The sequence below is a fragment of the Plutella xylostella genome, chromosome 28 (assembly GCF_932276165.1).
Source record: "Plutella xylostella chromosome 28, ilPluXylo3.1, whole genome shotgun sequence".
In the NCBI taxonomy this organism is placed as follows: domain Eukaryota; kingdom Metazoa; phylum Arthropoda; class Insecta; order Lepidoptera; family Plutellidae; genus Plutella; species Plutella xylostella.
In genome coordinates, this window is record NC_064008.1 from 1,970,679 (window position 1) to 1,986,897 (window position 16,219).

Here is a 16,219-nt window from a genome sequence, read left to right on the forward strand (position 1 = left end):
ATGTCGGCGACTCGTACCCGCGCGTGCAAGTCGGCGGCATGGCCGGCGACTTGCGTACGCGCACGCTCAGTTGCCCGCCGACACTCCACGTTCGTACACACTGCAATCACTAACTAAAAAAGTTGTACTGATTTCTTGCCGCCGACTAACTCACCGACACAGCCCCATGACACATGTTGGCGGGTTGGCGAGTTTGGGTCGCCGACACCAAGCCGCCGGGCTGTGTCGGCGGGTCGGCGGGTTTGGTGTGTAGACTCCTTTAAACATACTTAATATAGTAATATTAGGAGAAACAAGATTATACCAATACGAACAATTTGAGCAAACGAGACTTAGGTGTTTCAAATTTGTGCCAAAAGAGTTAGACGAAACGAGTCTTATGCCACATAAGTCTTGGCGAAGTGATGATTCTACCAAAAAAGTTTAGACCTTACGAGTTATGCGAAACGAGTTTAGGGCAATAAAGATTAGGCGAGATGAGGGGAACCCCTACTCACACTCCTTTAGTTTTTCTAGACAAATGTCTAGAAAAACTAAAGGAGTGTGAGTAGGGGTTCCCCAGGTAGGGGTTCCCCAGGTAGGGGCCTACGCATCGTACACTAAATAGTGTACGATGCGTAGGCCGCTCGTTGTACACTACTTTATAATATTTTTTTGAAATTAAACCTTGAACATATGACACAGGGCTTAAATATCAATGTCTAGCATAGAGTCGAGTCGCCGGTGAGTTGTTATAATGTGCGAAGACCTTTAGGGTGCTTACAAAGAGACTCGGGTTCCCTAAGAAAGAATATGGTACAACAGTCTAGATATTAACTGTAATTTTCATCCAACGAATATTTTTCGACCACAATCTATGAAACGTTCATTGGACTAATATAAAAATGTGTGGTTCAATCAACGTAAACCACCTGTAATAATTTTTTTAAAGTATTTTACGAGTAATTCAGCTACGTTGAATGTTTGTTAGTTTGACAAGGTCCAAAGTTTATAGCCATTAAGAAGCTGACCGAACCTAAGTTTACAAAAACATTCACTTAATATTTCGCAATTTGGGAGCACCGTTAACACATCTTTACTAAGAAGCCATTAGATGAGTAAACATTCAGGTGTCACTGAATAATTAGGTAAATCCTTGATCCTGTCAACACCCGGGTCTGTGAGTCACATACAGGGTGTCCATAGATTATAGGTAGACCTGTGGGGTCACCACCACCGAACATTATAATTGCTAATGTATCGGTGGTGGTATGATAGCTGGGCCGAGAGTCCCTGGTTCGATCCCCGACTGGGGCAAGTATTTATTTAACGACAAATATTTTGTTCTCGGGTGTGTTAATTGTGTGATATCTCCAACTCGCCTGCCAAGCGTGGATATTATGGCAATAATGCAGTCTTAAGTAAACTATTTACATACGTATTGACAAACCAACAGTGGGGTTACCGCGGTGGGGTGGGGTTTTAGCAATCTCGCTTTTCAAATCTGACTTAAGTTGTCTGGATGTGACAGATGTTTGACAGACAATCAGCTACGTTGCTTACATTATGGATCGTTAATTGCTAATTTGCTAATGTATAGGTGGTACAGTAGCTGTACCTACATAGAACTAAACTTGTTTCAGAATGTAGGTACTTAAGTACTAAAGTTAGTACTATTCATACTAAAATTACCTCCACCCTGTGTTGTGTACTATGTCAACAGATATAAAGCTAATACAATGCACTTGCTGTATACGTGTTACTTAATAGCAACATAAAAGTCAACGGTTTAAACTTGTCATGTCAATATGATTACAGTGGCGTGCAGGAAAATTAGCGTTGATCTTGAACAGCACACAATTTTATCCTAACTAATATTATAAATGCTAAAGTAACTGTGCCTGTCTGTCTGTCTGTCTGTCTGTCTGTCTGTCTGTTACTCTTTCACGCCAAAACTACTGAACGGATTTGAATGAAATTTGGTATACAGATGGTCTAAACCCTGAGAAAGAACATAGGCTACTTTTTATCCCGGAATTCCCACGGGAAAACTTTTTAAGGCGAAGCGAAGCTCGCGGGAACAGCTAGTAATATTATAATAATATTATAAATGCGAAAGTAACTGTGTCTGTCTGTCTGTTACTCTTTTACGCCAAAACTACTGAACGTATTTGAATGAAATTTGGTATACATATGGTGTAGACCCTGAGAAAGAATATAGGCTACTTTTTATCCCGGAATTCCCACGGGAAAAATTTTTAAGCGAAGGCGAAGCGAAGCTCGCTGCAACTGCTAGTAGACCTATAAAACAGATCATGTGAGTACTTAAACTGTTGGAAAGTTGCTTTCCTGTAAAATCATTTTATCAGTCTGTATTGGCCACCTCTGCCTAAGATCGTTATTCTATTTGCATGTTCGTGGTCGACAGTCTAGTCTAGAACAACTGTTGTTGAACGGCTATTGTTTTTTTGACATATAATTATATACAAAAACATATCTGCGTTCGGATTGGCTTAAAATATATGAAGACTAATTTTAACAACATTATAATCTTAGAATAATAAATGTTATAATCTCGAGGAAAATTAAAACCGTGTGTGAAGTGTCCCTAATGATTTGTCCCGAAGTGTAAACCATAAGGCTTAAGTACACATATCAACACACACACACTCGCACACATACGGCCAACCGTGTCAAGGGCTACAACTGATTTTTAAAATAAGAATCAGTCGTTTACCAACCAACCAATCGACTTTCTACATCCATTCACTCTTATAGCCTCTCAATAAAGGCGTTTTTCACAAAGCAAAACGGCAGAATTACTGTGCAAAGTCATAAATGCATAAGTGATCGATGCAACCTTTTCAAAGTCAAATTATTGCAATTGAAATTTGGTTTTCGCTTTAATGTGTGATTAAAATTATTTTGACAGGGTTGTAAGTTATCGTGTTATCGATTTTTGTTTTGATTTGCGGTTTCAGTGACGTATGACCTCTGACAGGATGTAAAAATATACAAGGAAAAATGTATATGTAATATACTTACTTATATTTTGCATGCATAATAAAAATACTTACACAAAAGTAGGTAGGAACACCCTGTAGCTTTTTTAGTTCAGTAATATGAAGAACAAGCAAAAATTACTACATTATTTTATTATTTATTGAATTATGGGTAATAATACTTAAGAAAAAAAACAAGCTTAAGAATACTATGTACAATAATCCTCGCAGGATTGTGCGCAGCACCTTCATTCTGCAAATAGCATTCAAATATAAGGTAGGTTCCTATTTTACTTTTAAATATTTATAAAGTTCTTTATCATAGGTAATAATAATGTCCTCCTAGCCGAATTTCGACTACGGCGGCCAATCTCATTTGAGATCAGCCATCTACGCAGGAGTAGATTATAGTGCCCAAGTGTGTGCGCAGTACACAGGAGCACTCTCTGTTCCATCACTCTCATAACCCAATGGGACGGATTGACCGACACGACTGGAGAGAGCTAGGCGCAGGACCGACTGTTTTACATGTCCATCCGACAGCATGGATCGTTTCACTGTTTCGGACATCAGGTGATCAGCCTTCTATGTCCTAACCAAACTTAGATCCACAATTTAGAAACACAAATTGATGGTCCCACCCGGGAATCGAACCCGGGACCTCTGGGCCATGAAGCGAAGCTTCTACCACTAGACCACAGAGGCAGTGGATTTACGAATACATAAAATATAGGTATGATTAAATGATTATAAATTGAAATTACCTAAATTATGCATAATTAATCACAATTAACAATCCTATTTATAATTTCCTGTAACATAAATCACAAGAGTTCAATCTACATTCGATAACTATAAGGTTTTAAAATATCCCTTTTATGTATAAAAATCAATTAAGGATATTAGAAACCTTCGGATTATTACCTACTCCATTGGTGTAGTGGAAACCGTGACATCCCAGGTTCAACCCAGATTGATGTCTTTATTGCATTCTGATTATCATCACAACCCATCACATCCCCACTACTGGGGCACGGATCCCTTTCCAGGGACGGGGTTTTAGGCCTAGTCCACCACGCTGGCCTAGTGCGGGTTGGTGGTCCCCAACACAAGCTAGCTTGTGCTGAGAGAGTTGTCGGGTGGGCAACCCGACTGTCAGATGTTTTCAAGCCGCCCACCGTTCCTAGTCGGGACCAACGGCTTAACGTGCCGTCCGAAGCACGGAAGCGTCCAGAAAAGAACCACTTGAAATCAGTACCCCATTGGATGGGTGACCGTGCCATGTGTGGCTTAACTTCCGTTACGAACACTGAAGCTAGCTTGACTACGGACGCTTCGTAATAACTTTTATCTAGACCTCGTGAAACAGTGTATAATTTGCCTAAAGCGAAAATAATATGTATTTTGTTGTTCACAAGGACACAAGAACTAGGAAACCATAAAACTGAGACATAATATCCGCTGGATTCTCATTTAATTATGTATTTCTCACATCTAATAATTTATTATTACTTATACGAGTAGCTTAATTTTTTATAAGAAACCAACAGTAAACAACCTGTTTTTTGTGTTATTTTGCTAATTTGACTCAAATCTAATGATTAATGATAATGGTGATTCACCGTATAAAATACAATTCATGTAGATTTAAATCAATTCATACGGTCAAGATTAAAGAACTAATTGTGATCGTTTAGGTATTCATACATATCTACCTAGTCTACCTACATAGTTTCTGTTCATACGTGATTTATATAAGTAGGTACTTAAAATTTTATTATATTTTATACTTATCTTACTAGCTTTTCCTCTTCATTCAACACCACTCCTTAATTATCACTATTCACCATCACCAATCCTGACTGAAAAAAACGTAATACCTTTCTTTTGATGTCTGGGGTAAATACATTACTTACATACAAATTTATAACATCCTTCAGTCTGGGTGTTAAAGAATATTAAATATAGTTAGTTCAAGTTTCCTCCATAACCGGACCCAACCCTCTCGTGACCTCACCCATTGTATGCAAAGCAAGTTTAGTTTCAGTGCTATATGCTCTAGTAACATTAGGCATAGGCATGTGTGTGGTCTAGGCTTAATTGCTAGTATGTATAACAGCTAAGTATTAGGTACATAGAATTACTAAGTATAGGTGTAAGGTTGGCAGTATTAATTTGAACACCTTATTGACAAAAACATAGTATAAATACATAGAAAAATAAAAACACAGTAAAAGCATACAAGGGCGGACTTATTGCCTAAAAGCTATTTCTTCCAGTCAACCTTTGTTGGTGGATAAAAGAATTATACATTAGGTACTATCTAAATGAAGTGCGCGAAAGGAAACTCCTTAAGTGACGTATAGCCTTTATTGTACTTATGTATTTATAAGTCAGTCCACTCAGTCAGTGACAGACGCTGTTCTGACGGGCTAATCCTTTCACCGTGTTTGTCACCGATACGATAAGATGGAGAAATGTGAAAGACTCGGAAGTTTATTACCACCTTTTCTTCTCAAGGGTGATGGATGGAACCTACCATACGATTAGGAAGTACTTAGGTAGTTAGTCGAACTATTTTTTTGAGTCCTTACCTTTACACCTTTCAAAGCTTGAACCATTTCCCAGTAGATTTTTCGATGGGTAGGTTAAGGTTTCCTCACGCTTTTTTTCTTCACCGGCAGATGTATGGTATGTATTCTATTCCAACTCATAATAACACTGAATTCGAACTCTGAAATCTTTTGTAAAAACCGTGCCCCAGCAATCTTATCAATCTTATGACACCTCTCAGTTTTTGGCACGGTTTAAATCTAACATTGAAACGTCTAGAAACGACAAGAGCTCGCCTCCGTAGTTTATTTGTCCTAATTCTAATTGAGGTGTAATGCATTTGTCAAACAATATGAATGAATAGAGCCGGTGTTTGTTCACGACGTAATTAACCTTGCACAGATGTTGTAGAGACGTTAAGCTTTAGCTAAGGCCCGGGTCTCCTATTTCCTCCGTAGGTCGCGTCAAGTGTCACCGCCGTAGGCCGCGTCACGATACTCACTACGTCTACGCGCCAACGTCGGCGTGTGAGGGAGACCGCATCAGTACATTTCTATAGTGAGCATCGTGACGCGGCCTACGGCGTGACGCTGGACGCGACCTTCGGCCTAAATAGGAGACCCAGGCCTAACGGATATCCGAAATTACTCAAAGTCAAACTCAACGTCAAAAGTCAAATGTTTTTATTCATCGTACCTACCTATAAATATAAAATTTTCTGATGAACGTCAATATTTACAAACTACTCACTGTTCGGATAAGAGGCTCTTTCTGTCTTAGGAGAAGAACGGAGGCAAGAAACTCGCATTTCGAACATTATATTTTAAGTACTTACATAATAATATTGTGTACATGGGAGGGTCTTTGTTTCTTTAGTAAAGGTTTTATTGTATTAATAAAAACGAAAAAAGTTTTGGTAGGTAGGTAGGTACTTTACGATCAGATCTGTAATCTCCATATTATAACAATAATCTTATTAGCTTCCACAAAAGTACATAATTTGTGCTAATTATTAAAACCAGAACTAGACACCTCGAAGATTGGAGGGACTGCAGCGTATAGATAGACTATAGACCGTTTCACCGGATAATTGGTATGTCAAAACCCTTATTACATTGGACTAAGGTTGGATTTTGTATGTTTAAGTCATGTTATTTGATGAAACGCTCTGTACAGCATAATAATTATTGTTTATATGTGTTTATTCAGGATACCAACAGCGTAACAATAATAAATTTCACACAGCTTAAAGTTAATAGTAAGGCTAATTACAGGTTTCCCTAAGTTAACTTATATTATTGCAAATTTCAGGTATCCGATCACACATAGGTATCCGATAATTTTTAATTCGAATAGCTGTTTATACCATCGATCGATAACGATTAGTGAATAGAGTTGTTGTGGGTAGAATCTTTGATCAATGACCAGAGTCAACCGTTTGGGTTTCGACGAAAAAGTCTTGAATTTAATGTAAGCTAGCTATTGAGGACATTTTCCTCCTTGAAATAAATCGGATATATTTACTATTAATAATATTGGTATTGCTATAGCAAAATTTTATATTATATTACCAATCACCACAGTGATTTTGTTGTCTATGTTTCAATTTAGCGCTATCGTATCGAAACAGTTATTTAGGAAAGAAAGAGGGATACTAAGGTACTTACCTAATTGTAATTTTCAACTTTACTACTCAAAGAGGAATGATTTGTATGTACAGTTTAGTCTTCTCAGAGAGACAAATTATAGCTGATAGGGTTAAGGTTACTTACCCCCTTACTGTATCTAAACATTAGGTACCTACAATTATTATAAATATATATATTATTTATTATAAAAAAACACATTACTAAATCATTATTATCCCGGATTTTTTACGGTAAACCCTCTAAAACTAAAACAGATGCGGTGTAGAGCTCGCATGAAAGATTTTCCGTTTAATCAAAACTTCAAAACAGTGAAAAGTATAACACCCAGTATGTATCTTTACTGTGTGTGTGTGTGTGTGTCTGTGTGTGAGAGGCGACATTGTCTCCGCGACACCGGGCAAGGTCGCTGCGAGGGCGGGTACCGACAGCAAAAGTAGCTGGTATTTTAATAAAAAAATAAATGAATAAAAGATATTAATAAAAAAAAATCTTCCATTGACGTATACTAAAAAAAATGGACTTTTACGCATTTAAATATCTAGTTAGTGAAAACTAATGATAATAATAATTAATACAATGCAACATAAGCTACTACAGAAAAACTACAATTACTACTGAATATTGTTACAAAAATAAAGAAAAATATACTGAATATGCTTACAAAACAACTCAAAAATAATGAAAGAAGATGTAATGACAGTGTGACAAAACCCCTAGCTTTGTAGTCAATAAACTTTTATGGATCCTTGAAATCCATTATAAACCTTTCTTACAAATTATAACTAAGTATAGTCATCAGAACAAAAAACAAAAAATGGTTCAGTACCTAATCCTTATTAACATTTTTGTATAAAAATATATTTTGAAATTAAATTTATTATTTTCCTTTTAAGAATTGTCATCAGCTTTTTGTGCTATCGGTACCGTTAATCTTTCACCGGTAGTGCGCGCGCATTGTGCATAATAAGGTCAGCAACGGAAATAACGCGCTTATCTACACAAACATACCTCTATATTATGTGCTAATCTGTAGATCTGTACGAATATTTTATAATATGGTAAGTACTATGTCTCAATCAGGCAATCTCTTCAAAGATCTAAAATGAAAAATTGTGTGAATAAAATAATAAAATAAATGTGTTAAAATTGTTTAAGGTCAACCGGGGCCATTGCGCCACAATACTTTGACTTTCATATTCATTTGATCATAACAAACAGACTATACGCCCTATTAAGCTATAACTTGTTATACATATTAGGAAATTTTATCTAGTTTCATATTTTGATGCAATTTTGTAGAATTTTAAATATCTTCTACGTGTAAACGACGTTTCTACAAAAAATGGCATTTTAAGGCGCAATAATCCCTAGTGGGGCTAATGCCTCTTTCACTAGTTTTGTGTGCTTGGAAGAGGTTTTTACAAGTTTAAGTAGATATAATTTATAGAATTACTATTAACGTAGCTAATTATTAGCTTGTAAACTAAATACTGCGCTTAGTTAAGGAGAATCAGTTGATCAAAAATTTTTGGGGCTATGGCGCCTACGTAGCCTAATTTCTTGTAGTGGCATTTACCCCATCCAAGATTCCAGGGGTGCTCAACATATTATTTATGAAAACTTTATTGGACTTAAAAAAGTATAAATACTTACGTGACAAATTAAAATACAGTATAAAAGCATACAAGGGCATATTTTTTTGGATTTGCAATCAAACCACAACTTTAAATTAGTAAGTATACCATTTTTAGAGTCTGACGGAATTTTAATCATTACAAAACTATTTAGAGTTTTAAAAACAAGTGGGATCATTCTGTTAATATGACTATTTTTTATTTATTGTATGATTATTTTCCGTGTTATTTATTTACCGTGTTAACAACATTATAATGTCGACATCAAAAGACGCCAATTTTTTAAAATATTTAGTTTATTATATATTAAAATTATTTACGTTTTAGTTGGATTACCAATCTAAGAATGTTAATTCTGATACGCCGGTAAATGTTCTTCAATATTGCAGTTGGCGTCATTTACCTAGTATTTTTCGCTTAGGAGTAATTTGGTGCTAATGTCACTGGAACTTTTTCATTGCTCGTGAGTGTATTAAATACATTTATCATAACATAAAATGTTTAGAACCTCTGAAAATGGGGCTATTGCGCCGCAATAGAGGCAATAACCCCATCAGCCCAGAGGCATTTACCCCAAAATAAAAGCTAAACCTACAATTTTGTAATTACATATTGTGTCCGAATCTTACGTTATTTCAATAAAATAATCAAAACAATATGTAAAGCAACAAAACAATAACAGTATTTACATTTAGGAAACATAGATTCTTTTAAACAAACACACATTTGGAACGATTCAAAAAAACGTGTCAGGAAACCTGAGGAGGCCGAAAGAGGTGAAAAAATTAAAATGGCAGATTTGTTCAGAAAATTTACCCGGATACGACATCTATTGGTCAGAGAAAAAGTTTCAGTTTCAAAGATAGATAGCAGATGACTCCAGTAGTTCTGAAGTTTGTGGTTCGGAAGATAAATGGATTCGAGGCATTAGCCCCGTAGGCGACTTGGCCCCGGTTGACCTTACCTAGTTTTATAACTGGGTAAGCAATTTACAGCCACTAATTACGGCTTTCTTACGGTGACAAACACTATAGCCGAACTAGCGTCACTTTGTCACCGTGGTGACAGGATAAGCCACTACATTAGCCAGTCATTTATAATGAATACAACTTTATACAATTTTAATTGTTTAAAAAATCTGATGTATAAAATCCTTTGGATGCTTTCGACAAGTCTGATGTAACAGGTAACAGTAACTACCTACAGTCCAACTATAAAGTCCTGACAATAAAAAGTGTGATTTTGCAAAGACTTTTTATCATCATCAGTTATTTACTTAAATTTACATACATTTTAAAAATACCATTTGGTTATGGCTTTTTAACGGATAAATAAAATAAATCGATTAAATACGGTCTGTAACAATTAGTTAGAATCCACTTCCGTTTTCAGGACTTTATTGTTTTACTGTATACACTTATTTTTACCATCCTAATAATAAACGCGAAAGTTGTTATTGTGTGTACATTTGCTTTTTTCAATGTCAATTAAATCAATTAGGCAGGGTTAGCTAGGTACTTTGCAAAAGATTTTGATAAAATGACTAAGATAAAAATCAGCTGGTTATAAATGTTACTGAATTATTCAATGAATGTACATTGTAATTAAAGTGACAAGTTGACGTTATTATTATAAGGGTAGCAATAAAACGAGTGACTGTAAATTACAGTTCTAAGTGTCAAAATTAATTAATTTGGGTTATAGAATTACTAAGTGAGCGACTGACTGCGAGTGACGAGAAATCAACAGAACAGCAACTTACAAACATTAATTTGAGTTACTTAAAATACAAAATGAGCAGCTTCATAATATTTGAGCGACCTAATATTTGTTTGAGTGTCAACGTTACGTCCTGCATTTTTTTCAATATTTGGCAAATGTATTTTTTATACTGAGCGGCATTTTATCTTAAATGAAGTGTTTCGAATACAAAAACCACTTTGAAAAATACACTAATGAGCAGAGTATAAAAAACATACACTCACGCCTTGTACTAATGTACTTCCTTGCGGGGTAGGCAGAGGTGCATTGCTGCACCCACTTTTCGCCAGAGCGTTATGTTAGTCCCAATGTAATAGGGGGCGGGCCTATTGCCATTTTACGGGCACATCCAAGACCCGAGAACAAATATTTGTATTTAAACAAATATCTGCCCCAGCCGGGCAATCGAACCCGGGACCATCGGCTCAGTAGTCAGGGTAAGATAAAAAAGATAAAAAATATTTATTCGGTGACCAGCACCACACACCAAAAATACACAAGGAAACAACAAATAAAACAAAAGAACTTATATGACTAAACTTATAGTATAGTTTAAATCTGTAGCAATTTTCGTTTGCAAAGCAAAGCAAAAAGAAGCGTATATCAAAATAAAAAACATAAGCCCTCAAATAGAATATCAGTAACCAATAATCATTAAAAAAGCAGCATACAAAACTTTGTTCAAAGTGAACTTTTTAGTAGTTCGCTAAGTATAACCTCACTTAGAAAAATCGAATCTATCTTAATAATGAAGTTGCCCTCTCTGTATTTCCAGTCGCTCACTTAGTAATTAAGTCGCTCGGATAAAATTTTAATATCTGAAATGGATTTATCATAGTTCACTTTTTGTAAGCTCGTTTTGGATTTTATTATAAATCAATATTCGTCGTCAGTTTAGTTAATTTTTCGCTTACTAAAACAGCTCAAGTTATTAAAACAGTATGTCATCATCAGTCGCAAAGTTTTTTTTTGTTCGCTCGTTTTATAATTCCCCTTATCATAATAATAAATAACATAACAATGCTAAAATGTTGAGTGAGTTTGTACAGTTTAAAGTGGATTAATTTCTTTTGTGATTTATTCAATTATTTTTTTTTTTTTTTTAAAGATTTTATTATCACTCCACAGACTTTATGTCCGTGCCTTTTTGAGAGATCAATATATTGTGAGAGTTTGGTTGTTTTTTGTCTTCATCTTTTAACTACTCACTACTCAGTGTGGAAGCTTATAATATATATATTTTATCTTTTATATATATATATATATATATACGTATATATTATTAATATTTTTTTTTTTTTTTGCACTCCTGGAGGAAAATCTACACAGACACCTGGGAAGGGGACCCAGGTAGTGTCGGCCTTTAACCGACTAAAAACCCCCAGTTGTGCATTTCTTGTTTTTTTTTTTTTTTTTTTTTTTTTATTCTTTGTTTCACACAGTCACACTTACAATTATAATGGCAACAAACATTTGAAGGGTAGGGCCAGTGTCAGCTGTCTTCAGAGAACTTAACAGACGCCTGTCAGTGGCCACACACTCCTTTTGTCATCGCTGTTGTTTTGCCTGGTGTTAATGTGTGACAGTGTTCTTAAAACTATCTTAATTTTATTGGTTAGTTCTTATACAGATAATATTAATTCATGATATACTATACAATACCTACATATCAAAACTATACAATACATGCTATATACTATACATAACAAAACTATAAAATACATGCAATACGGTTTGGCCGTCAATATAAAATTAAAATCAAAATTCTCCTTATTCCGCTCCATTTTGCGTTGCCAAAAGCCTTGATTGCTGGGCAACGACCTCTTTGTCCCGATTTTTTATTGCCATCTTTAGGTTGTACTCGAGGATCCGTTTCTTCGGTGCTGTTATTGCCGTTTTAGCGAGGTTGCCGATAGCGTCCTCGGTGTCATCCGCATAGTAGGTGCAGGCGGAGGTGTGCCTCGACAGCGCCACTACTGCGTGAGGTATGCTATCGTGCAACTTTATTTTATCTTTTGTTTTTATGATAATGACGGATTCGTACGTCAATCCCTGTGCTTCGTGTATGGTTAAGACGCGTGATCCCGTTCCTTCTCCAAACCCTTGGCTGGTCAGGGTCTCTTTTTCTTCCTGTGTATGCGTCAGGAATAGAGTGTTGGTTTGGGATTTTGGTATTGCTGCGTCTGTAAACCTTTTCAGCTGCAGGGATTGGATACGCGTTGTGGCTGCGTATATGCCTGAGTATACTTCTCTTAGGGCGTATGCAACATCCATGGGGTTTCTGTATGAGCACAACAGCTCCTGGGTGATGTTTGCTACCAGTGTTGGGCGACTGTACCTTAGTTCGAATAGGTTCTCTCTGTCTATGTACGGTAGCTGGTTGATGTCTCCGATTAGAGCAATATCACTGGCACGGGACAGGCGGGCGGCAATTACGATTGCCCCGAAATGGTTCATCAGGGCCTCGTCAATTATCAGGCGTTGGCATCCGACATGTTCTCTAAAGCCGTTTACTAGGACTGATGCCATCGTACGTACCCTAGTTCTAACCATGTCCCCGATCCTATGCGCTAGCCTGTTTCGTATATCGACGGCCGCCTCAGTTGTCGTGGTGATAATGGTGTCTTTGCTCACATCGAAGTTATTTACCACCCAGGTTGTCTTCCCACATCCAGGTACCCCGTTCACCCAAGCGATGGTGGGCATCGTCCAGCTATTCCAGGTAGCGTTAATGGTTTCCGCTTTTGCTAGGATTTTGTCCTCTAGCATAATCCTGGTACACTGAGCTACGACCACCATTTGGTTGTTGTGTGGGAGAGTGAGTTTCGGGATGTTGCGTTCCCAGGGCACGAATCCGCATTCCTCGCTATAAGCCGCCATATACGCTCCAGTCATTTTGCCTCTGAGGACTTGGCAACTACTGTTATCGTATATGCAGGCTTCGGCCTCCTCGAGTAAAACTTTTAGCCGGCTTTCGTTCTCTTGCCTGTAGGTCTGCATGATCGTTTTGCAGGACAAGAGATTTACCTGCTTTGTGGCGGTTGTAATTGCCATAAATTCGATGGCGGCATTCTCTAGATGGTCGTTTGAGGTGGTAGCTGTTTTCAGCTTCGGTGGGACCACCTGGCCCATATCCGCTCGAGTAATTTTCCTCTGGGCAAGCCTTTTTCCAGTTTTAGGTTCTCTGGAGATTTGGCGCCTCTCGGGTGTCCTCTGTGGTTTTCCTATAAGGCTTGAGGCAGCTGCTTTAAAAGCCTGGAGGAACCCTTGGACACGCCCTTGCGATGTTAAATTGTGCATCCTCCTTTCCATGTTCCGTTGTTCTGAAGCGGCGACAGCCCCAGCGGTCATCCTCTCCTGTAGGCGTTCAGATCCGGTGACCAAGTATTCGGCTTGTTGGTGGCAGTTGTCAATGCCCCTCGCAAGTATATGACCTTATTCAATTATTAAATCTGTGTGAATTGTGACTTTTTTAGGGTTCCGTAGCCAAAATGGCAAAAACGGAACCCTTATAGTTTCGTCATGTCCGTCTGTCCGTCTGTCCGTCTGTCCGTCTGTCACAGCCGATTTACTCGGAAACTATAAGTACTACAGTGATAAAATTTGATGGGAATATGTGTTGTATGAACCGCTACAAAAATATGACACTAAATAGTAAAAAAAAGAATTGGGGGTGGGGCCCCCCATACATGTAACTGAGGGATGAAATTTTTTTTTTCGATGTACATACCCGTGTGGGGTATCAATGGAAAGGTCTTTTAAAATGATATAAAGTTTTCTAAAAAACATTTTTCTTAAAGTGAACGGTTTTTGAGATATCAGCTCTCAAAGTCGTAAAAAGTATGTCCCCCCCCCCTCTATTTTTATAACTACGGGGTATAAAATTCTAAAAAAAATAGAGGTGATGCATGCTAATTAACTCTTTCAACGATTTTTGGTTTGATCAAAGTATCTCTTATAGTTTTTGAGATAGGTTGATTTAAGCTACGGAACCCTTTGTGCGCGAGCCCGACTCGCACTTGGCCGGTTTTTTATCATTTATGTTTATTTGTGTTATTTGAAACATCCAAATTAAAATCAGAGGGGTTAAGTAGGTCGACTGCATATTATTATGTATTATTTTTGTATGGCTTTTATTTAAGGATACAAGCGCATGATTTCAGTCTTATTGTACCTGGGCTCTGTGGAACCCTAATCAGGAACCTCTATGCTATAGCCTCCTGACTAGGGCATGCAATACCGGAACTATTTTCAATACCGGTATTGAGTTCCGGTATTGCAACTCAATACCGGGATCCCGGTATTAATACCGGTATTAGATTTCCTTGTAATAAATGGCATATATTGTGATTAAAGGTCGTATAGGTCAAAATAAAACGAGAAAAAGCAATGAAATTCAGTTTTTTTGTAATAGATTTTTACGAGATTGAGTATTAGTTTAAATTTTACAATAATTATTTTTTTTTACATCCAGTGTCCGTTTACGCATGGACAACAGTAGATATCAAACGGCCGAAAACTGCATCAAACGGTTGGAAACAAGTGCGCTTTCACAGTACATAGGAATACTATATCTTAATCGCTTTATTATAGCCTAAAAAAGTCCGATTCCGGTATTACTTCAATACCGGTATTAACTTTCAATACCGGTATTGAAAAAAGCGTGAATTTTGCTCCTAATACCGGTATTACGAATACCGGTATTGCGGTATTGCATGCCCTACTCCTGACCTCGAGAGGTATAAATGTATGCACTGTTCTTAAATTTGAAAAAAAAATATATTTTAACTACTGAACTGTTTTGTCACTTTGTCAAAGAACAAATTGTTTAAGTGATAGGTACTTTATAAAACTTTAAAGGAATAACAGGGACACTCCATAAAACTTTTAATATACGTATTTTTAAACTATATATTATATTTTTTTTCAATGTCCTACTCATAGCACGCCAGGTGTCAGGAGGATAGGAAGGAAGGAAATCATAACTTATTTACAAATTCTCGGACACCAAACTATCCACTACATAACTTTACTCAACACTATATTTATAGCTAGCTTGTGAAACATGTATATTTCTCATTGTTGCTTTTTTTCTATCTGCCTCTATTCTATTGTTAGGTACAATTATGTGCTAAGCGTTATATACTTATTGTATTACATGCCTTTCCGCGTTGGGTATGGTCAGTGCTTTATGTGTTTCGACAGATTAATATACAATACTCGTGTTATTTACTCACTTAATACCAGTGGGTATATGTACCTAGAAAGTCATAATTAAACTGTCTCCAATATTATCTAAGTACTCCGCCAGAAAAGCTAGCCTTCTCTTGGTGAAAAACTCTACAGATGGAGTAGGGTTGTCACCGTGGTGACAGGATTAGCCAGTGCGATCAGTTTTCAGTCGTTGACGTATCTATCAATAAGGGACAGTTTAAATTCGTCACTCCTTTCATTTCATGAACCTCTGAAAATGTAGTAAACTTTCGGTTACGATTATTATACAGGATAGCTGTTCCCGCGAGCTTCGCTTCGCCTTAGAAAGTTTTCCCGTGGGAATTCCGGGATAAAAAGTAGCCTATGTTTTTTCCCAGGGTGTAGACCATATGTATACCAAATTTCATTCAAATCCGTCCAGTAGTTT